Here is a 23,410-nt window from a genome sequence, read left to right on the forward strand (position 1 = left end):
ATTGGGTCTCTACTTGACAGAGGTATACGCCCTTGTCCAGGTAGGGACCTCAGTCCTAGTCAGGGTAAGTCACAACAATCCAAATATCCTGTGCTCACCCTCTAGTAGTTTGGCATGGAGCAGGCAGGCTTAACTTAGAAGGCACTGTGTAAAGTATTTGTGGAATAACTCATACAGTAACACAGTGAACACACCACAAAAATATACCACACAGGTTTAGAACAATAGATAATATTTATCAGAATGAAATAAGTGAAAAACGACAAAAATCTAATATGCACGAGTTGCAATATCACTTTTTAAAGGTTTAAAAGAGTCTCAATCCTTAAGAATCAGTGGTTATATCTTTGTAACAAACAATAACTGGGATGCATCAAAAATAATGATGAACGGGGACTGAGGAGAAGATGCTATGAAAAATAAGGTACTGTGTCGGATTTTCCAGCTTAGCACAGACGATGCGCCGTTTCTTTCGAACCTGCAAGGTGAAGCTTCAATTTCCAGGAGCACAGCCTTGGTTCTTCACTGCGATGCGGGAATTTTTTGCCGCCCAGGAACGGTGAGGGAAAATCCTGGATGCACTGATAGAAAGGAGCAGATGCTGCGTCGATCGGTTAAGCGTTGCAGTGATTTTTCAGCCACGAGGCAGGCGCTGCATCAGATTTTCAGTTGCGAGTCTGGCGCTGCATCGTTCCGGTCAGCGCTGCAACAATTTTCCACCCACAATGCAGGTGATGTGTACATTTCTGCAGGCATTGCACCACTTTTCCGACGTGCAAGGATTTCCTGAAGGGATGAAGTCTTTGTTGTCCCTGAGACTTCTGGAATAGGAGGCAAGCTCAATCCAAGCTCTTGGAGAGCACTTTATGAGGAAGGCAGAGTCCTTCCAGTGGAGTCAGGAGCACCAGGCAGCAGGGCAACAAGCAGGAAAGCAGTCCTTCAGCAAAGCAGTCCAGATGAGTCCTTTGGGCAGCCAGACACTCTCTCTGACAGAGTCCAGGAGTAGGTCCAGAAGTGTCTGATTTGATGGGGTCAGAGACCCAGTTTATATACCCCAAAATTCCTTTGAAGTGGGGGAAACTTCAAAAAGTGGGTTTGAAGAGCACAAGTAAGTCCCCTTTCAGCCCAGTCCTGTCTGCCAGGATCCCTGTGGGGGTTATCAGTCCTTTGAGTGAGGGCAGGCCACTGGCTTTTGAAATGTTAGAGAGAGTCCCTCCACCCTCCCTGCCCAGGGAGACCCTTTCAGTATGCAGATGTGACTGAGTGTTGTGTGTTTATGGCTGTTTGGGTGGAATGCACGAGGGAAGCTGTCAACCAGCACAGACCAGACGTGGATTGGAGACAGGCTGTGAGGCACAGACGGCTGTAAGTGCAGAGAAATGCCCACTTTCTAAAAGTGGCATTTTGTAAAATAGTAATATTAAATTCAACATCACCAATAAGCAGGATTTTCTATTACCATTCTGGACACACTAAACATGACATGGCTACTCCTTCCAGATCAGAATCTACCACTTAAAAGTATATGAGGGAAGTTCTAATGCTAGTCTATAAGAGGAGCAGGCCTCACAATACTGAAAAATTCATTTTCTGGGTGTTTCACTACCAGGACATGTAAAATACATAAGTACATGTCTGCCTTTGCTTTTACTTACATAGCACCCTGCCCTATGGGTTACCTAGGGCCTACCTAGGGGGTGACCTATATGAAGACAATCATTAGCAATGCAATAGGTCTCGCATTAGCTACAGTTAGAGCTGTTGTAATTGATAATGACAACCTCGCATTTGGGACCTTATAAATATAAAGCCATGCAGCACATTAAGCCTTTATCAGAAATAAACTGCGTTTGTGCATTCCTTCATGCAATTGGCATTATACTGTAATGGTCTGAATAGCCCCTACAGAGCACCACAGTAAAAATAGCATTTGGAGAAAACATAGTCAATTAAACATATATTCAGCCCTTAGAGGGCATAATCACATAAAAAAGAATGATAAAGATTATTGCAGTGTAATCATATAATCAGCCCCTTGAGGGCAAAGTGTTTTACCCATTTTCAGGCCTAGCTTTTAACTGTGGAATCAGTGGCACAAGGGTGCAGTGCCGCAGGTCATTACTAAGGCCTCGATTTATACTTTTTGATGCTAAACTGCGCTAACGCAGTTTAACGTAAAAAAATATACCGCCGGCTACCACCATCCCAAGATGCCGGCCGGGCGTCATATTTATGGTATGACGGTAGCTGGCGGTAAGGCCCGGCTAGCATCATAAAAAAGGACGCTAGCCAGGTGAGGGAGGCATAGGGGGAACAGGAGGTTTAGCGTCAAAGGATGGGGCTAGTAGGGGCAGAGGCATAAAAATGCCTCTAACCAGACTAGCGTCATTTTCTGATGTTAAAACCCCATGGACATGACAACTGTCTTAGTTAAGACAGGAGTCATGCCCACCACACCAATGGCCATGCCCAGGGGACATATGTCCTGGGCATGGCCATTGGGCCCAGTGCCATGTAGGGGGCCCCCATGGCACTACAGAAAACAAAAAAATAATACTTACCTATACTTACCTGGGATGGGGTCCCCCATCCTCCGCTGTCCCTCTGGTGTGGGTGGGGATGTCCCTGGGGGTATGGGAGGGCACCTGTGGGCTCTGTCCATGGTCTCTGACCATGGAAAACAGCCCACAGGCCCTCTTACGCCTGCCCTGACCCAAAAGTTAAATAATGGTGCTAAGCAAGCTTAGAGCCATTATTTGAGGCACCCATTCCCCCTGCTTGATTTTAGCACGGGGGATAAATATAGCGCTAAGGCCATATCATCATTTTTTGCCCAGGAACGCCTACATTGCATCTGATTGACACAAGGTAGTTTTCCACAGGCAAAAAAATGACTTTTACTCCAATATTTTGGTGCTAGACATCTCTATCGTCAAAATATAAATATGGAGTTAAGTTTGCGCTGAATTGGCGTAAACAAAATGACACTAATTTAGCGCAAAGTATAAATATGACCCTAAATGTCCCTGTAGAGTCAATAGCAGAAGTTGCAATACCACTGGTGGTGGCTAGATGTCCCTATAGAATCAAAAACAGAAGCTGCAGTACCACTGGTGGTGGCTTGATGTCTCTGTTGAGCAAATTTAAATAGTAGTGCTTTGGGAACAAATATTCTTTTGAGTAATGTGTAGTGCATTACACATCTACAGGGCAAACAGGACTGTCAGAATACTAATACTAACAAAGCCCTTATAACACAAACTCCTCTCAGCTGTAGAGACAAAAGTTTCCGCTATGAGAGAATTTAACCCCTTCGCTGCCAGGCCTTTTCCCCCTCAGGTGCCAGGCCTTTTTTTGGCTGTTTGGGGCAGTTTGCGCTTAGGCCCTCATAACTTTTAGTCCACATAAGCTACCCACGCCAAATTTGCGTCTTTTTTTTCCAACATCCTAGGGATTCTAGCAGTACCCAGAGTTTGAGGGTTCCCCTGGAGGAGCCCAAGAAATTAGCCAAAATAAGCAAAAAACTTTGTTTCTAAAAAAAAAAGGGAAAAAGGGCTGCAGAAAAAGGCTTGTGGTTTTTCCCCTGAAAATGGCATCAACAAGGGGTTTCAGTGCTAAAATCACCATCTTCCCAGCTTTCAGGAACAGGCAGACTTGAATAAGAAAACCACATTTTTCAACACAATTTCAGCGTTTTACTGGGACATACCCCATTTTTACAATTTATTGTGCTTTTAGCCTCCTTTCAGTTAGTGACAGAAATCGTTGTGAAACCAATGCTGGATGCCAGGCAGCTAAACATTTTTTTAAAAGTAGACAAAATTCTAAATTCAGCAAGGGGTCATTTGTGTAGATCCTACAAGGTTCTCCTACACTAAATAACAGCTGAAATAAATAAATATTGAAATTGAGGTAAAAAAAACTGCAATTTTTCTCGACGTTTTACTCTGTAACTTTTTCCTGCGATGTTAGATTTTCAAAAGCAATATACTGTTACGTCTGCTGGACCCTTCTGGTTGCGGGGATATATAGGGCTTGTAGGTTCATCAAGAATTCTAGGTACCCATAGCCAATAAAGGAGCTGCACTTGCAATGGGTTTTCATTGTATACTGGGTATACAATTCATTTGCTGAAATATAAAGAGTGAAAAATAGGTATCAAGGAAACCTTTGTATTTCTGAAATTGGCACAATATAAGGTGTTGAGAAGCAGAGGTTATTTTCACATCTCTGAATTTCGGGGTCCCCATACTAGCATGTGAATTACAGGGCATTTCACAAATAGTTGTGTTTTTTACACTCTGTCTTACATTTGGAAGGAACAAATGTAGAGAAAGACAAGGGACAATAGCACTTGTTCTTCTATTCTGTGTTCCCCCAAGTCTCCCAATAACAATGGTTCCTCACTTGCGTGGGTAGGTCTAATGCCCGTGACAGGAAACGCAACATGGACACATCACATTTTTACATAGAAATCTGATGTTTTTGAGAAAGTGCCCAGCTGTGGATTTTGCTCAGCCGGCACCCAGGGAAACCTAGCAAACCTATACATTTTTTAAAACTAGACACCTAGGGAAATTCAGAATAGGGTGACTTGTGGGGCTTTCACCAGGTTCTGTTATCCAGAATCCTGTGCAAACCTCAAAATTTGGCAAAAGAAATCACTTTTTCCTCACATTATGGTGACAGAAAGTTCTGGAATCTGAGAGGAGCCACAAATTTCCTTCCACTCAGCATTCCCCCAAGTCTCCCGATAAAAATGGTACCTCACTTGTGTGGGTAGGCCCAGAGGCATATTTATACTCTGTTTGCGCCAAATGTGTGTATTTTGACGCACATTTGGTGCAAACCGTGCACCATATTTAAACTTTGATGCCCGAGCCCGCGTACGTCAAAATTCCTCCGTGTGTGTCATTTTTTGGATGCGGGAAACAGCCTTGCGTTAATGACATGCAAGGTAGGCGTTCCCGCCCCAAAAATGACTTTAAGGCCTGTGTGCCTTATTTATACTGCAGCATCCTTTTGACGCACAGGAGGGGGCGGGCCTTAAAAAACGGCGCACAGCCTGATGTGCACCATTTTTTAACGCCTAACCATGGAAGGAGTCCAGAGGTGCCCTTCCCTGCCCCCAGAGACACCCCCTGCCACCCCCGCCCACCCCTGGAGGACACCCATAGATGGGGGGGACCCATCCCAGGTATGTACAGGTAAGTTAAGTATTTTTTTTTTTAAGTGGCATAGGGGGGCCTAATTTGGGCCCCCCTACATGCCACTGTGCCCAATGACCATCCCCAGGGGACAGATGTCCCCTGGGAATGGCCATTGGGCAAGGGGGCATGACTCCTGTCTTTGGTAAGATAGGAGTCATTTCAATGGGGGTTGTGCATCAAAAAATGGCACAAGTCCGGTTTGAGGCATGATTTTTGCCTCAAACCTGACTTGCACCTTCTTTTGACGCACAACCCCCATTTTCCCCTACGCCGGCGATGCCTGGTTTGAGTCTTTTTTTTTTTACTCTGACTAGTCCGCAGCACCGGCTAACGTCATTCCTTAAATAAGGCGCCCGCATGGAGCTTAGGAATGGCGTTAGCTGGCGGTAAAAAAAATTATGCAAACCAGTGCCGGCGCTGGTTTGCGTTAATAAGTATGAATATGGGCCTAGGGCCCATGACAGGAAATGCCTCAAAACACTACGTGGACACATCAAAATGATCAAATACAAAACGACCTATTTTTGTGGGGGGGGGGGGGGCACCTGCGTTTTTGGTCCTGGACTCAGCAGCCATCTAGGGAAACCAAGATGGGGTTCCCCCCAGTCTCCTGATAAAAATGATACCTCACATATGTAGGTGGGCCAAGAGCCTGTGACAGGGAAGAGCCAAAAACATGTTGAAATTGCGGGGGAACCAAAGTGGGTCCAATTGGGCAGCTTGAAAAAAATCATTTTTAGGCTGACAAGTGGGGCAGACTTTTTATCTGTATAGATGCGACAATGGAAGGTGATAGGAATTTTGTGGATTCCTGCTGATTCCGGAAGGTTCCATCACAAAAATGTGGAAAAAATTTGTGATTTCAAGCAAAGTTGGAGGATTGCATGGCATTGTGGGTAAGAAAAAGGTGTTTAGTGCATGTAAAGTCACCTCCCTGGACTCACCCAGATGTTTAGTTTTCAGATGTGTCTAGGTCTCATAGATTTTTCTACATGGCATTCATCCCAAAGTCCAAAAAGTGCGTTTCACCATTCCAAATGGGATGATTGTGGGAGCAAGACAAGCTCTCATGGCCCAAATGTAAAACCGAAACCTAAAATAATCAAATGTCCTCTTGCTTGCTGTTGGGTTAAGATCTTTTAGTTTGCTGGGGAAGAGCTGAAAGACTGTTACCCCCTTTATTTGGGGTGGGGGCATAACCATGCCCATACTGGTTGGTAGCCACCACAAAACTATTTTTTTAAAATTCCCTCACATCTAGTAGGCTTTCTGTGACCCCCCCCCCCCCACCCAGGAGTAGATTGGGGGAAATTGCCTCATCTGCCAGCTTTGTCCCCATTTATTTGGGGGTGGGGGTATGGCTATACCCCCACCCTCTTTTTTTTAATAAAAATCTTCCCTGGCCTCTGGTGGGCTTTTTGCCCCCCTTGGGAGTAGATGGGCCTTACAAAAATAGGCTGATCTGCCCTCAAGGGGGGGGGGGGCAGAAATAGCCTTTCCTAAGGGGCTGCCCCACCACACAAACCACACTCACACCAATCCCTGGTGCCTAAGTGGTTTCTGCCCCCAAGAGGGGCAGAAATGACCTACAATAAATTTACCCCCCAGGGGAGTGACCCTTGCCTAAGGGATGGCTAAGCGTCTGTAAAAAATAAAAGAAATAAAAATAATCCATGGTGCCTTGTGGCCTAATTAAAATGGGCCGATCTGCCCTCATAGGGAACAGAAAGGGCCTAATAAAAAATTGCCCCCCAGGGGAGCAGCCCTTTCTCAAGGGGTCTCTCTCCTTTTTTGTATTTGTAAAAAAAAAAAGCCCTATTGTCTAGTGGGTTCAGCCTCTCCCACTCCCCCCGTGCTGATCGGCCTAAGGGGTTCAGGAATGGCCTAATTAAAAATGTTTTCCATTGTCATAGGACTATAGGCTGAGTTTCCATTAATATATTAAACCTTTATGCAAAATAAAGTGTATTTGTTCATTAGCAGAAGATGCAGTAACACTGGTGGTGGATACATGTCCCTGTCAAGCCAACTAGATCATTAGTACCTTGAAACAATTATTCTTTCAGAATTTGCAGAATAGTAACAAGGCCTTTACTACACAAACACCTCTAAACTGTAAAACCAAAAGTTTCAGCTACCAGAGAGTTTAAATGTGCATTGAACACATTATTCAAAATGTTTTTGGGGTGGTCCACCACAGTCTGAATTATGGGCACAAATGTTTTGTTAAACAAACGCATGCAAAGCATTATGAGCTAAGTTTCCATGAATACATTAAACCTTTATCAGAAATAAAGTATGCTTGTTCAGTAGCAGAAAGTGCAGTACCACTAGTGGTGGCTAGATGTCCCTGTTAAGCCAACTATATAATAACAATTATTATTTTTATATCAGGATAACATAGTCAGCACATTACATGCCTGCAGACCAGGCAGAATTGTCAGAATACTAACAATGCCCTTAAAACACAAACACCTCTTAACTGTAGAAACAAAAGATTCAGCTATGAGAGAATTTAAAGATGCACTGAGTGGTGGAAGAGGTTATGATATTTGGGCCCCCTCTCACCAAGTGTGATCCACAAGATTGCTTGAACAGAAAGAGCACATTGTTATAGTTGTTTTGGGGGTGGTCCCATTGCCCTAGGGCCACCACAAGCTGAGTTATGGGCACAAATTTGTTGCAAAACAAATGCTTGCAAATCATTATGGGTCGAGGTTTCCCGAGTGCAGTGAATATTGTAGTATAGGCTCTCCCACTGTGCAGGGAGAGCCTAAGGGTTCATTCTAGGTCGATTTTATGTTTTATGTAGCGACAAAAAAGTACAAAACACAGGTACAACACAACTACTTATTATTACTGACTTTATAAAGTAAGGACCAAGTGATAGGCAAGCACGGAAAACAAACGAACCTCGCACGTGAACATCAGTGGTTACTGACAAACACGAGAGGCAGGAAACAAAGAAAAATAGTGTGTCCAAACAACAGAAAAACATCTGAGGCATAAGTAAACCATGCTTTGCCGGTGGTCCTCAGCCAAGTGCAGGAAGTGACATATCGGCTGCCAAATCACTTAGAAGGCAGCACAACAAGAGCAAGACTGCCATCAACCCATTGGAAGTGGCAGGCAGTGGCAGGCGGAATCAGATGCCTATACCCCTAACAACAGGTTTTCAAGACAGCGCATGCACGCTGTCGAGGTTTGACCTCAAAAAGGGGAGTTTAAGGCTTGGCAAGTAGCTTTAAAAGCCAAGTCGAAGTGGCAGTGAAACTGCACACCCAGGCCTTGCAATGGCAGGCGTGAGAGATGATTAAGGGGCTACTTATGTGGGTGACACAATCAGTGCTGCTGGCCCACTAGTAGCATTTTATTTGCAGGCTCTGGGCGCATGTAGTGTAATTTACTAGGGACTTACAGGTACATTAAATATGCCAATTGGGTAGGATCCAATGTTACCATGTTTAGGGGAGAGAGCCCATGCATTTTAGCACTGATCAGCAGTGGTAAAGTGCACAGAGTCCTAAAACCAGCAAAAACAGGGTCAGAAAAATGGAGGGAAACAGGCAAAAAGTTGGGGGATGACCACCCTACAGCTGTCAGGACTAACGCCTTCCCTTTCTGTAAACTAAGTCCCATATTTATACTTTTTTCGCGCCTCATTTGTGCCATTATTTGACGCAAAAGCGGTGCAAACTTACAAAATAAATTATATATTTTGTAAGTTTGCACCGCATCTGCGTCAAACAATGGCGTAAATGCGGCACAAAAAAGTATAAATATGGGCCTAGGTATTTGGTTCTGCTCAGTGCATAGGCCTGTGACAGCCCCTTGAAGTGGTCGGGTGGGATGCCTAAAATAGTGGACTGGGGCAGAACAGCAGTATTGTCCAAGGCACAATAATGCAGCATCTGAGTGTATGTTTGCCCTGGCATCTCTGCAAGTATCATCTGATCCTAACATTGCAGCACATTATTTGGTGGGTCATAGTTGTATTTGATGCTGTGATCAGATTCATGGACCTTGTCATGGAACTTGGTGCAGAGACCAAATAAAAGAGAGAGGCCAAGCTCTATTAATAATCGTACCTTCGCCACTGGGAATTGTGAACCGTATGACTATCTACAGTGACTGTGTCCAGGAACTGACCCTGCCCATCCTGCAAGCTTTGCCTGATGACCAACCAGTATCACCGGTACTCTGGGCATCACAAGGACCTAGGTGTGGGCATACTCCTAAACACGTGTGAAGGGTTGCCCTTTTTGCACGTACAGTTGATCGACATGTCCTCTGACTTACTCCATGACAAGGCACTCTCTATTGCATTCATTTTAACTCAGTTTCTTCAATCTTAGAATACTTTAGTTGTGCCTGTCTGATGGTAAATAAAGTGATTAGCAATTATTACGTCCTGCCTTTCCATTGTGTTAGGTTTGCCCAGTTCTGGGAAGCATTAACAGTGTGGACAATCAGATCCAAAACAGAGGAGCCACTGAAACTTTCATAGTCCAATGACATTCTGTGAAAAGTCGTCACCATTAATATTACTGTTTTTATGACGATGGTACCGGTTATCATTAGAATTATTAATATTGGTTCTTATTGATTATTATTGGTTATGATTATTATTGTTATCGTTATTGTGATTATTACCTCCAATAATAATAATAAGAAGAAGAAGAAGGAAAAAAAGAATAATACATCTTTATTTAGCACTCTTGGGTCACTTATACACACTTTAAATAACAGGTTCTTATTTACTGTCCTCCAAAGATCTGAAGGCTGAGGTGGCCTTGCTGGGATTCATACTTCTTACTTTGAGATAAGAGGAGATGTCACTGAAGAGTGTGTAACTTAAAGAGATGAAATGATGTCTTGTTCGAGCAGTTCTTCACATCTCTCCCAAATGGCAAATCTTCAAATGGTCTATGTGGATAGCATGTGCCTTATTGGCCTTCAGAAGCAGCCGGTAATTTGAGCAGATGGGGAGGGCGGGCCACACATGCTTACACATACATACACTCACTCATCTACATGCACACTCGCTCACACCCATACATTCACAAGTGCACACACATACACTCACCATTCACAAGCACATACACATTCACACACCCAGTCACAACACACATTTTACACATACATTCATACATACACACACACATTCATATACAAACACACATACGCATGCACCAAATATTTGAAAAAAATAAAAAAATACTGAGCTGCAGTGGTGATCTTGGGTGGTGGGAGGGAAGACTCAGGTTCCTGAAGGGCTGGGACTGCCACCTTCTTGACTGGCAGACTTTGGGTCAGAAGGTGGCAGTTCCTTACTTGTCAGAGAGTGGGATGGGGGTCAGTGGGACTGTTGACCCACCCCGCTCTGTGACGAGCAACACTGATGGACACTCAGCTCTGGTTACTTCAGAGCTTAAAACTGAAGCGCTCAGGTCTGAGCCTATCATTGCCACACACCCTCATCATCAGGGTAAGGACCTCAAGGTACTTTGCCTGGCTGAGGAGGTTACACCCTCAGGGCTGTGATTTCCAAGCTTGGCAAAGTTTAGCTCTGACAGCCAGGTATCTGTGTGTTTAGTGCATGTATAGCGCCTGGCTGCCTGACCTGAACATGAAGAGTGCCTATTAGGCTGACATTTGCTCATGTCTACACAAAGGTGGGGGAGCAGGACACCTCCACTCTTATGGACAGGTGATGCTTGCTGGCCTTTGACATACTCTAGTCTGTATCCTCATGGTAACCATACAGCAGGCAAACCCTCCTTTATCATAGCAAGGATCATAGGCATTGCTCTCCCAGTTTTAGGGAATAGCTCATTGGGTTCCACTGCATTGGTTAAACGGCAAGTGGGTATAAAGGTGAGGAAAATTATAGTGGGTGTGAGAGATTACCTTAATATGAATTGCCTACTAGTGTAATTACTTTAAGAGGTTGGGGATAATTGACTCTGTTCATACCTAGTTTCAGACAGGACACTTTGGAGATTCCTTGTAGGAAGAGGAACCTGAGCTAAGACTGCAGCACAGGGGAGTGGGTAAGCTCCAGAAGGGAACATTCATGGCCAAGCCTTCATTTCAACAATGACGAAAGCATGAATCTTCTAAAAGATATGAATCAATGGATGCATGGCATCTGGCAGAGATGCTTACTGCTGAAGGTATTAAGTGGAGTTAGAAAAGGTTAATTTAGAGTGGTCCACTCTCAAAGGGCTGTGCAGGTTAGCCTATGGACAGTCGAATATTGAGGATGCAGAATTTTTCCCAGATGCTTGGGACTATCAACTACTCTACGTTGGACTTCTACTCTCAACCATAAAGCCAGTAAGATTTTGGTAGTCCGATCACATCAGTGTAACTTTCTGTTGCAACTGCCACATAAGATACCCTTGCCTTGGTCACTAAGGTCAGAGAGGTATAATAGCATCTCTGTCAGTACTTCCTTTTGTCTGGAAGTGACAGGCTGTGCAGAACGTGTAGTGTGGCATTGAGAGGCATTGGCTCCTATTACGAATTAAATGACAATGTGAGACTAGTACTACCTCAGTTAACATGAACACCCTGAATGGATCCTGCCACAAGGTACTTCTGAGGAGTGAGGAGCCATACTACCTCTTTAGTTGACAAGCCTTAGCTTGGGATCTGTTCCCACAACGGATTCCCCCACAGAGGTGGTTTTAATCTGAAGGGGCACCTTGAAGGATTAACCTATTGTGGCATCAATGTGCAGTGACTCTACATCAAACCCTGGCCTATAACCAGGGCCACTGGAACTATGCAGCTGCACGATTTTTGCAAAATTACAGATTTGCCACATTTGCCACATAATCCATCATTTACCGCATAATCTGCAGATTGTAACAAAAAATGTTTATAGCTCAAATGGTTCAAAAGTTACTGAAAATGTAGCGACACGCTTTGCTGCGTAGTGGAAGGCCCGTTAGAAAAGTTGGAATGGTCAGCTTTCTGATGTTTTTGCTATATTTGGGTGTTTAAAGAGTACTAACGAGGTGCAACCTATACCCAGACAGTGTTACCAAGTTTAAAAATGATGAAATAATGAAGGTATACTATTACAAAATAAGCCGCATAATTTGCCTTTTCTTGTCGCATAATTTCACCATCTCCTGCTGCAAAGCTCCAGTGTCCCTACCTAGACCATTGCCCTCTTAGAGCTCTTTCATAAGATGCTCATGAGCATGAAGATTGCCTTAAACCAACCATTTAGTGGGAAGTTGTGCACATCCCTGCAGTGGCAGAAACCCAGGTACTGGGAGGTATCTAACTTCCCTGCCCTCTAACAAGTGCTGAAAATTTTATTGTATTTCGAAAGGTATTTGACGGGCTAATTAGGAACCCTTTTAAATCAGATGTGATGAAGACTCACAGCTTTAACCGTCTGTTAGTACAGACTGATATCTCTATCAATCAGACCTAAAGGACTTTCCTGAGCTGATTTTTTGTGTGATTCATTTACAGATTGGATGGTGATGGTTTCCATTGCAGTCTTTCACATTGTCGAACAGAAGGGAGTAAGCCTAAAGACAAGAGATTGAACCGGGAGAAGTTGCTTTTGTGATAGTCTAAGCAGGTTGTGAGGTCTCTGAATGAGGATTTGCACTTTGTCAGGTGTACAGTTATTACATATTTGTTGCCTGCTGACCTAACATTTGCATTTGAATACCAGAGACTTTTCCATCACCATCTAGATCGCCACAAATGTATTTCTACAGGAGTAGACTACCTGCTCAGCAATATTGAAACAGTGGAAACATGATTTTAAGAAAATCTTTAGGACTAAGGGCCTGATTTAGAGTTTGGCAGAGGGTTTTACTCTGTCACAAACGACACAGATATCCCGTCCGCGGTATTACAATCCCATTATAGCCTATGGAGATCGTAATAGTGCAGACAGGGTATCCGTCACATTTGTGACAGAGTAACCGGTCTGCCAAACTCTAAATCAGGCCCTAAGTCTATGGTACACAGTACTCGGAAAAATATTCTACGGACCTAAAAAAACTGAGCAACGTCCACAACTTGTAGATTTCCATTTCTGTAGAACACACAGTCATCAATCAAGTACAAGCTTGTAACACAGGGTTTCTTACAGCAGCTTTGCAAGAAATACATTGGACTGGAAACTAATCAACAATGACTCACATCAAGAGGCCAGAATTCACTAAGACAAACGCCCTGCATTTCCAGTCAGGTAGAAAGAATACTCTTCTTTTCACCTTCTCGTGTCTTGTGCACAGTGAATGAGTTCAATGTGACAAGCTAGCCAGCTATCATTGATGGCAGTCCAAGACCATTTGTTGGCTTCCTCTAATTTTCTCTTACTCCCAGTCCACTTTCTCTACAGCGTGATGCCAGAAACAGTCTGTGAGGGCTCAGGTCAGGGAACTCTCACAGCTACTTTCTGGACCGTGGAGTAACAAATGCTCTGCACCCCTCACGGAGGGCCAAGCTTCAGGGAGCCCCCTCAACACATTACCCTGATCTGAGAGCTCCTGAGTCATGAGGGGGGGCTCCATGTACTGTGCAGGGAGGGCCCCTCAAGATTCTTTACACCACTGTTTCTAGCTTTGCACCTGGCACAGGTCTCTCTTCTAGAGCAGCATCTTATGCAGGGCCAATCTTCAGGACTCCTAAAAGGTCAGAGACCTTCCTCAGCGTCAAGAAGAAGGATGGCCATTGCCCACTCTGAAGTTATACAGTGATTCACAACTCTTTACCATGTCCTCTCAAATGGACAAATACTCCCCATCCTTCATTACCCCCATGAGGTGGGATGCTACTAAGAGCAGAAAGGCAGATGCTTCTGACAGATATTTGATTTGCTCTACCCTACACATTTTGTAATACTTATTCAGCAAGAGACTGCATAAGCTTTGAAAACCTAAACGTTTAAAAATTGAACATTCAACTTTACTGAATGGATTTACACCAAACCAAAAAATATGTGAAGCATTGTCTGTTGCAATATGCCAATGGTAAACACAACATTTGTGACGACTCTGTAAACCAATAGACCAATCTTCACAACAAAATACTCGAAGAGCAAAGTTAGGCAAGCAGATTTCTTTTCAGGAAAGTTTCACACACATACATCAAATAAGGCCAACATTAAAAGTGGTCCAAAAAATGATATACTGATAGAAAGTGGATTTGAGCCATACGTATAAAGCAACTATCTCTGACTCTCTCACAAGTATATACATATTAATGCAAACTGAGGTTCCTAGTAGTGAGGCAGTATGGATCTAACTTTTGAAAAGTTGGTTGACTTTTGTTCCAGAAGTCCTGATATATAATAGAAAGTGACTTGAATTTAATCCTAGCACTGGAGTCAAGAGAGTGCATTCAGAGCTGCTTCAGTATGGTCGAACTTCTCAAGGTCAGACACACCTTGGAAGCTCGACTTTGCAGTTTATGAAGTGTATCAGTATGTTTGGGCAGCCTATGTAGCACTTCGATTGTATTAGGACTTTCTTATGAGTGGCCCAAATATTTCCCATGTGTGCTGTAAGTACTGGGGCAAGTGCATTTTGGTGCAGTACGCTTCAAAATCATGTTACTCCTTCTTATCAGTAGCAAACTCATGATTGGGTGCAGAATAATTACACTGGTGAATTCCGACTCAGCAGTGTCGCATTTCATCGGGTGCGATAAATATCGGCTCAAACACCAGGCTACTCGTAATGAAGGCCAATGTACCCCATGATATGACATTTTATTTATTCAATCTGATAAGAGGTTTGTAGGAGAGGAGTTCTATGCTATGAAGCATGGGGATTTCCAGGTTGGCACTTTTTAACACAAAGTTAACTTGAAGGGCAAATGAGAGGTGATTAGCAGGTTCTAAACTTTCACAGTAGAGATGGGTATAGGGCATAAGCTAGAGGGCTGGTTAATGGGACGAGAGTTGGTAGGATGCCCTCCCAGTACTATGATTTCTATTTTTCCTCCATTTATGGGGAGAAAGCTTCCAAGCATCTAGTGTTGGATGATATTTAACAAATTGGTGATACGTACTGTTCATTTTTTTAACAACACTTTTTTATTTGGCATTTAAAGGTTCTAACATGGCCACATGACATGCAATGTAAATGAGTACCACAATCAAAGAAACAATATAACTGAAAAAAAGACTGCCCTTCTGAACCCTCTCCCATCCCCAGATGTACACAAACATAGCACAACTATCAACCTGTCCACCTCATCCCGAACCATTCCACCCACCTGCGCAGAACACACTGATGTCTTCATCACTTCGAATATGTATTGGACAGACTGGTTCTAGTTCTATTTCCCTATTTGCTGCCCATCTTTTCCATATTTTGAGATGCTTTTGGAGGCAGCCCCTTGCGTTGTAGACCACTATCTCCAATTCCATACAATCGTCCATCCCCCTCTTCCACACCACCAATGATGGGGGCCAGATGGGCTATCACCTTCCACTCCTTAGCAATGTCTTGTCTAGCTGTTGTCAGTGCCAAGTATAATAAGGACAATTTATACCTATTGCCTCTGAGATCATCCGCAAGGTGGAGGAGGACCAGTCTTGGACCCTGTGGGACCTGCGATGATAGGACCTTGCTCAAGCATGCACCCCCGCCAGAATGTATTCAATTTAGAACAACACCATACTGTGTGAAGAAATTTACCCTCTCCAGCACCGCATCGGAGACAAGCCAGCAGACAGGGTAGGTAACCATCCCTATGCTCCAAAGCCGATGCTGCGTGAGATAAACTGGATTAAGATGCCTGAATTGGATCCTATTTAGTTTTATTCGGAATCAGGAGTTCGCTTAGCTTTCTGGCTTGCAGACCTATGCCCCCGTCACCTTGTGACTTTTAAACTTCTTAGCCTGCCCTGTTTTAGCACATTTATTTAATTATTTCTTCCAAGATGGCTGCTATGTTTATAGTTGGGTAAATGTTTTGATTTCACGTTATCAGTGCCATCCTGTGAAAGCGTCACTATCAGCATCAAATACAAGTGATATACGTAGGTAATCACATCATGTACTTTTGGAGGGAAACGTTTACATAATTGCTGCCCCATGCATGCCTCCTTATCTAATGTTTTGGAAAATTACCTGCATCAGGGGTCCTAGAAGATCTGTATCAGAAGGAAGAGTCTGAAAATCTGAAGCATACTTGCTCAAACAAACCACTAAGGAACTAATCAAATCTGCTGCAGTCACAGATATCTCAGTATGTCATGGCTGAGTGACTTGTAAGCTGCAGAAATATGTAGGAGAATCAGTGAAGCCTGCTGGGCTTCACCAAGTGTTATAAGGAGCTCCTCTCTGATGTCAGCCAGAGGCCTCTCTCCAGTTGCTGCACTGATCTGAAGTCATGTAGCAGATGATTTTGTTGAGCTTATTTTTGGAGTCAATCTTTTTAGACTCTTCTAGCAATTTGCTGGTGTACAGTTTATTGGAAATCCGTCATTAAGTGGCCAGTACTATAGGATCAGCTGTGGGTTTATTTAATAGAGGTTACAATATTGTGGGTTTCCTTTGACTAGGGACTCTGCTTTTCTACAGAGAGGAGTTTACAACAGTGGGTGTCATTTGTGAGAGAAGAGAAAACTTGATTTATGCAAGAGACATGGCACGGACGCTGTGGAAAATTAAAAATCTTGATCTCTGAATGTAATTTAGGGCCAGATGTAGAATAGGTTTTTCCCCATTCTGTGTGTATGGGAAAAAGTGTTCGTACATATGGCCCTTAGTTCTCACCTCTGGGCACTAGTGGTAAAAGATGAGTGCATTCGGTCTGGGTGGGATTGTGGATAATGCATTTACTCCTTGTTCATGCTGCATATTTAAAAAAAAAAATAAGGCAAGCATCACTTAAATAGTTACTAAGGGCCTGATTTAGAGGTTGGCGTAAAGTGTATTCCATCACAATGGAACAGCGTACCCTCTCCGCCAAACCCTATGTTCCCCGCCTCATTTAAGGGGTCCCTATTGGCTCAGTCAACAGAATACTTCTTCTGGCAATCCGACCGAGGAAGGACTTTGCACCGCCCACCCTATTTAGGATGGACATTGTAGAGTTTTTTTTTTACAGTACGTCACTACCAGGAAAAACTTGCCAGTAAAAGACAATAATAAGCCCCCACAATCCCGGAGCAAGCTCCCACGTCTTGGCCGTTTGTTTCTTGATTTTGGTGTTGAACATTAAACACTTTTGAGAAGTTTCATGTCCAGTCTTCATGGATGAAAGTGATATTCGTCAGACTTTCCCTACACTGGCTTCAGGTCCCGGCAAAGTAGAGAGTTGCCCGCCCCTGACAGACAAATCTAACTTCGGCATGTGGAATTCCCTTGGGATTGCTAAGGCACTGTCCTGTACATCCAAGAGAGTCACCTCCATGAGCCAAACTCTAAGTCAGGTCTTACTTTTTTTTTTAAACTTCACGATGTTTGTGAAGTCGGTGAAAGAACAGCAGTTAATGTTAAAAAGAAGTAGAGATTGGAGAAGGACAAATCTGCAAACCATTGATTTTTAGGTCAACTGGCACAATTGTGTGCTAAAAATACCGGCAGAGAGCTTTCATTTTGTAGGATATTTCACACGCAGGATTAGTTCAGCGTCGATGACCAACTGTGCCATTTCATGAAAATACAGTTTTGTCCCCTTCGCAAAAATATGATTGAAGAATAATAATTCAGACAGCACTAAGATTTTGCTTGAACACCCGCGTAGGGGAAACTAGTGCAATGCTTTGCAATTTACTTACCCGGATAAAAGCTGCAGCACCAGACAAGCACCTCCTCACGGCCTAGTACATTTAGGCCTACATTTCGGTCAGCTCTCAAAGTTGTGTTCTTCACAAGTTAGGTTTTACTAAATATTGTGTACAGCAGCAACTCTGCTAACACTCCACACAAAAATAAGCATCTATTTCTGGGCATTGATGTGCAAGTCTGCATTTATGGGTGGTGCATCTGTGAATAACATGAGTCATCGTCATGAGGGGTTACTTGCATTTACAGGTGTGCGTGAGCTCACTTGAAAGTAAGATACTAAGACAACAGGAGAACACAATCAGACAGCACATGTAATTGCTCACTCTACCATGCATCAGTTCTGAAGAATAGAACGTCCCTAATACAGCGTGACGGCTAAAGGATGAGGCACAGGTGTTTCAGTGCACTTGTAGAAAAATGATGAGATTATATTTCATCATCTATAACCTTCATCACAAATAACCTTTGTTTTCTGCCAAAAACCCTCCGGCTGCCTGAGAAAGAGCACACACATATTTTCAAATGCTAGATTGCGCAGTAATTAGACGTCTCTCGTGTATATGTTTTTTATAGCACGAATGTAGGTGGTGAGCTTTGGAGCCATGCATTGGAAAGCGGGAGTGGATGCAAAGTCGTGTACAAATTAGATATTTTTAATTACACCGTTACATTTCACATTTTTAGGCTCAGAGATGTGAAGTGATTTGCCTACAACTACATTGGAGGGCCCTGCAGATGTGGGCACAGTGCGATTGGTTGGTGGCCCCAAGGGGGCCAGGCAGGCCCAGAGGCTGGGCCCTGTAGCCAGGACAGCCCACCTCCGGTTTCTCAGGCAGGCAAGGTGGGGGCCAAGAAAGCTGTATTGAAAGGGGTCCCAGGTAAGGAGAGGACCAAAGGCACAGGCAGGCATGGCCCAGGGGGGATAAGGGATAGCACACTGGAGACTGGGCCCAGGGGGGATGGTGAGGAGCTGCAAGTGACATTGAGGCCCCCCCCAGGGCCAAATAGGGGAGACACCTCTTTGTGGGCCAACAGGGCAGCTCGTAGCACAGGACTGGTCTACTGTGGACATTGAGGCCAGAATCAGGGAACAGAGGAAGGTGGTCACAGAGATGGAGGAGAGATGGTCCCAGCTATGTAGGGACAGGGAGGAGGCCCTAGAAAGAGATCGACACCCAAAAAGGAAGGCGGGCAAGGAGGAGGCAGGGGGCTTGATGGGCCATAGGACGGGGCGGGCAGTTGGGTATGGGTCCCATGGGAGAATAGCCAGGAGGCTTGTGCGGCTGAGGGGTCCAGCCGCGTGATGGGCACGAGTGGCACACATGACCATGGGTGGCGCGGAGAGTCCAAGTCAGTGGAAAAGACTGGCAGAAAGAAGGTGGTGCTAACGGGGCGCAATACGGCCCCAGGACGTTGGTCTGAAGTAATAGTGGGGTCTTCGGCGGCCTTCTCTACACCGCAGGAACGTACAGGGCGCAAGTATGGTGGATGCCATGAGTGGAGTGAGACAATGGCTGGAAAGGGTGTTGACGACGAGTGTGAGCTGGACGAAGAGGTGGAGGTGGAACTGGAATGGGAAGAGGGGGTGATACGCGAAAGCGAGGTGAGAGGTGAACGTGGGATGGGGAAGGGCGCAAGAGCGGCACAGCCCCCTCTTCGATTTCTGTCTTACAGAAGCAGGCGGACACTGGGCGAGGTGCAGGCAACAGCACGCAAGGAGGAAAGTGTTCCCTAGGTCCTGACAATGGTAAAGGGAAATGTTCCCCGGGTTCAAGGTAAGGGAGAATGGTGGTCAGTTTGGGGCGAGGGTCAAGGAAAGGTTGTGACTAAAGCACACAAGTCCATAGGTGTGGGAGATCAATCCATACATGACATACCTGGTGTTAGAGCGGCCCAGGTTGGGGACGGTAAGCAGGCAGTAAAGGATGCGGCTCCTGTAGGTGACATTGGGGAACTTTGACAGGAGACAGTAAGGATGGTGATGACAAGGTCAGAGAGGGACTTAGGAAGCGGCTTCCTTATATGGGCCCTGCGATGCCTTTTGGTTCTCACGTGGCAGACAATATAAAGTCCAGGATTTGGCAATATAAATATGTAGATGTGTTTAAACTACTCCATAAAGACATACAGGCCAAGGAGGGCTCCAAGGAGGAGAAGTGGGAGCTAGTGCGTCAGCCCAGGGTACCGATTACGATGGACAACTGAATGTCTGCCTTTTTGATTTATGCCAGTAGCAATTGCGAAAAGTTCCTGATAGGGCCATTGCGCTTTTTAAATACATGGATATTATACGCAAGGCCCAAATGCATTTTGGGGGTTTCACATGGTTGAACTATGACAAAGAGTTCTGGGCACGCATCAGCATGAATCCTGAGAAACCCTGGGGGGATGTAGACTCAGAGGTGTGGATGCAGCTGATGGCTTCATCACATTCTGCAGCATCCACACATGGAGCCAGTGGCCTACCAGAGGTGACATGTCCCGGTCAAGGGGGGGCGGGTACCCTACAGCACCCACAGTCATCTACTTCTGGGGCATGCTGGAACTTTAACAAGGGGTTCTGCTCAAGACACCCTTGTAAGTTCAAACATGAGTGTTCCAAATGCTGAGGACGAGATCCAGTCATGCAGTGCTTTTCTCTCACCAGTCCAGCAAAGCAGTGGAGGTCAGCCAGGGGTAGACGGATGCAAGGCACTCCTGCATCAAAGGACACCTACACCAATTAAGCTAGAGTTCTTGTTGCCATGGTTGCGTATGTACCCGGACAGGGACATAGCGTGCAAATTGGAGTGGGGCTTCAAGGAAGGGTTTCAGATAGGAGACAGAACCGTTGGGCAGACAATTTGCAGTCTGCTAAAGGAATGCCTACGGTGGTAGCGGACAAACTGGTGAAAGAAGTTGCAGAGGGCAGAATTGCGGGTCCATTTTTTGAATGGCCTCTGGACAAATTGATGATTTCACCTCTCGGTGTGGTGCCTAAGAAAAATAGGGGGGCGTCAGTGAATGATTTAATCACGCATGAAGACACGAATGTGGTATATGCTTCCGTGGACAACGACATTCTGCTTGTTAAAGGGTGCGGCAGGGGATCTGAGCCGGCTAAATGTGACATTTAAGCGGCCTTTAGGCTCTTGCCCATCCATTCTGAGGATTTTGCGTTACTTGGGCATGCAGCTAGATGGGGCGATCTCTGTGGACAGTGTTCTTCCGATGGGCTGTTCCATTTCTTGTGCACTGTTTAAGGCTTTCAGTACGTTCCTCCAATGGGTTTTTGTAAAAGCGTTTGGGCATCGGGCAGTGATACATTACTTAGACGATTTCCTCTTTGTGGGACAAGCTGGCTCCCAGTCTTGTAAGACGGCTAAGGGTGGGGTTTGAAAGACTGGCAAGGGAGATGGGGGTTCCTTTGACTCCCAAAAAGACTGAAGGCCCCACTTGTGTTTTGACATTTCTGGGGATCGAGTTGGATACAGAGGCGCTAGTGGCAAGATTGCCGGCAGGAAAGGTGACGGAGATTTTGGAATTTTTGAGACAGGTGCAGTGCTTGCATAAGATTGACTTGCGTACGGCACAGCAGCTCTTAGGTTTCCTCAATTTTGCATGCAGGGTGGTTAGGGGGTTGGACATTTTGTAGGCACCTGGGGCTCACTATGTCGGGTGCCTCCCTCCCTCACCACAGGATTCGGGTGTCGGTGGGGCTGCGAGAGGACATCAGAGTATGGGAGACATTCCTGGCACAGTTCAATGGGTTTTCAATGAATTTTCTGGAAGAGGACACGATCTGTCAGGTCCAAATCTTCTCGGATGCTGCCAGAGCCTCTGGTTTTGGCCTTTTTTGGGGTGGCAGGTGATGTGCGGGGTAGTGGCCAGCACGTTGGTTGACACAGGGCAGGAGTATTGCTTTTCTAGAATTCTTTCCCCTGTTGGTAGCTTTGACTGTGTGGGGAGATGAACTTGCAAACAGGACAGTAGTTTTTCACGTGGACAACATGGCGGTTGTAGAACTGGTAAACAGACAAAGGGCCAAGGACCTGAGGGTGTTACGTTTATTGAGATGTTTTATGCTCATATGTTTATCTTTAAATGTTATATTTAAGGCAGCGTACATTCCTGGGGTGAACAGTGCCATTGCAGATTCCCTATCTCGTTCACAGTGTCACCATTTTTGCAGTTTGGCACCAGGAGCAGAGCGACTCAAGACACCGTTCCTGGCAAACATTTGGGAATGGGGGACGTGATGGTCATTGGGCTGGTGAAGATGTCATTAGCCGAATCAACTTGGAGGAGTTGTCACCTGACATGGTTGGAATTTCAGAGTTTTGAATGCTTGGAGGGGGAATTTTGTGTGCAGAGTGATGACATACTGCAATCTTGCACTTTGCGTTTTGTTTCTGATTCAAAAGGGTTTGTCGTCTGCAACGATTGGAGCAAGTTGGCCGGGGTGTCTTTTTATGGGAAATTGTTTTTTGGTTGCAACCCGGCAAAGGATGTGGGTGGGGGGTTTTAAAGTTAGTTTAAAGTTTGGTATGTACAATGTTATGTATATGACGCAATCCTGTCGTAAATAAATGGCCTTTTACACTACATGAACACTGTGTCACTGACTGTGTCCTGAGATATTCTTACAGCCAAATGGTGAGGTTGAGATTCGAACCTATGGCTGTGTGGGCCAAAATTAGCAGCTCAACTTCTGGAGATCACGTCCTTCAGTTATCTTTTCCTCAAGGGATTCCAGAAGGAAGTACCCTCTGTCATCTGCTATGGGTATCTATGATCAGACCATCGACTGACGTCACCTCTTCGGATGTTCTACGGCTCCCACATGGCCACGGGAGATGCAGAGAGTTAGTGGCTGCTTTTGTCCTAGGCAGATTTGCATAAGACCTGAACGAGATGACAAGAGCTGAGCTGGGCTGAGCCTCTGCACATTGGGCCCTCAGGCCTTGGGAGCAGAATGATGACCAGACAACGAATCTACAACAGAGAGGGAACATCATTTAAACGCGTCCTCAACAACAACACGTCATTTCAAAGAAAGGTTAAGGTAAATCATTGAAATAATCTTTCATTACCATTGAGGGCACTGGGTTATTGAGTCACAAATAAGGTAAATTGTTGGAGTTCACTTTGGCTAGGATTAGTGTTAGGGTATAGGATATGGGTTTAGCGACAGGACATGGGTTCTGCCTTAGTATAAGTTTTAGGCTAATTTCAGGGTTCCAGTACAGCCACATTTAAGGCAAGTGAGAGAGGGATGGCCACTGATAAACTTAGGGTTAGGTTTTAAGATGGTGCAAGGGCTGAAGTAAGGGTGTAAGGGTGAGGTCTAAGGTTGCTTTGTATGTGCCCACACATTATTCCTTCTCTCGAGCCATGGCTGAGCTCCACCGACTCCCAGTGCAGGAATGCATCACA

The 23,410-nt window shown here is 44.9% G+C and overlaps 1 protein-coding gene across 1 annotated transcript in view; it reads right to left on the bottom strand.

Annotated features, from left to right (window-relative positions):
* LOC138282877 (ly6/PLAUR domain-containing protein 2-like) overlaps positions 1–18,123 on the bottom strand; it is a 234,618-nt gene extending 216,495 nt beyond the window's left edge. The window contains exon 1 of the mRNA XM_069220869.1: positions 17,986–18,123. The gene's annotated coding sequence lies outside the window, so the exon portion shown is untranslated. The remainder of the gene's footprint in view (positions 1–17,985) is intronic.
* Between the last annotated feature and the right edge of the window lie 5,287 nt (positions 18,124–23,410).

Source organism: Pleurodeles waltl, chromosome 2_2, assembly GCF_031143425.1.
Source record: "Pleurodeles waltl isolate 20211129_DDA chromosome 2_2, aPleWal1.hap1.20221129, whole genome shotgun sequence".
NCBI classification, from domain to species: Eukaryota; Metazoa; Chordata; class Amphibia; order Caudata; family Salamandridae; genus Pleurodeles; species Pleurodeles waltl.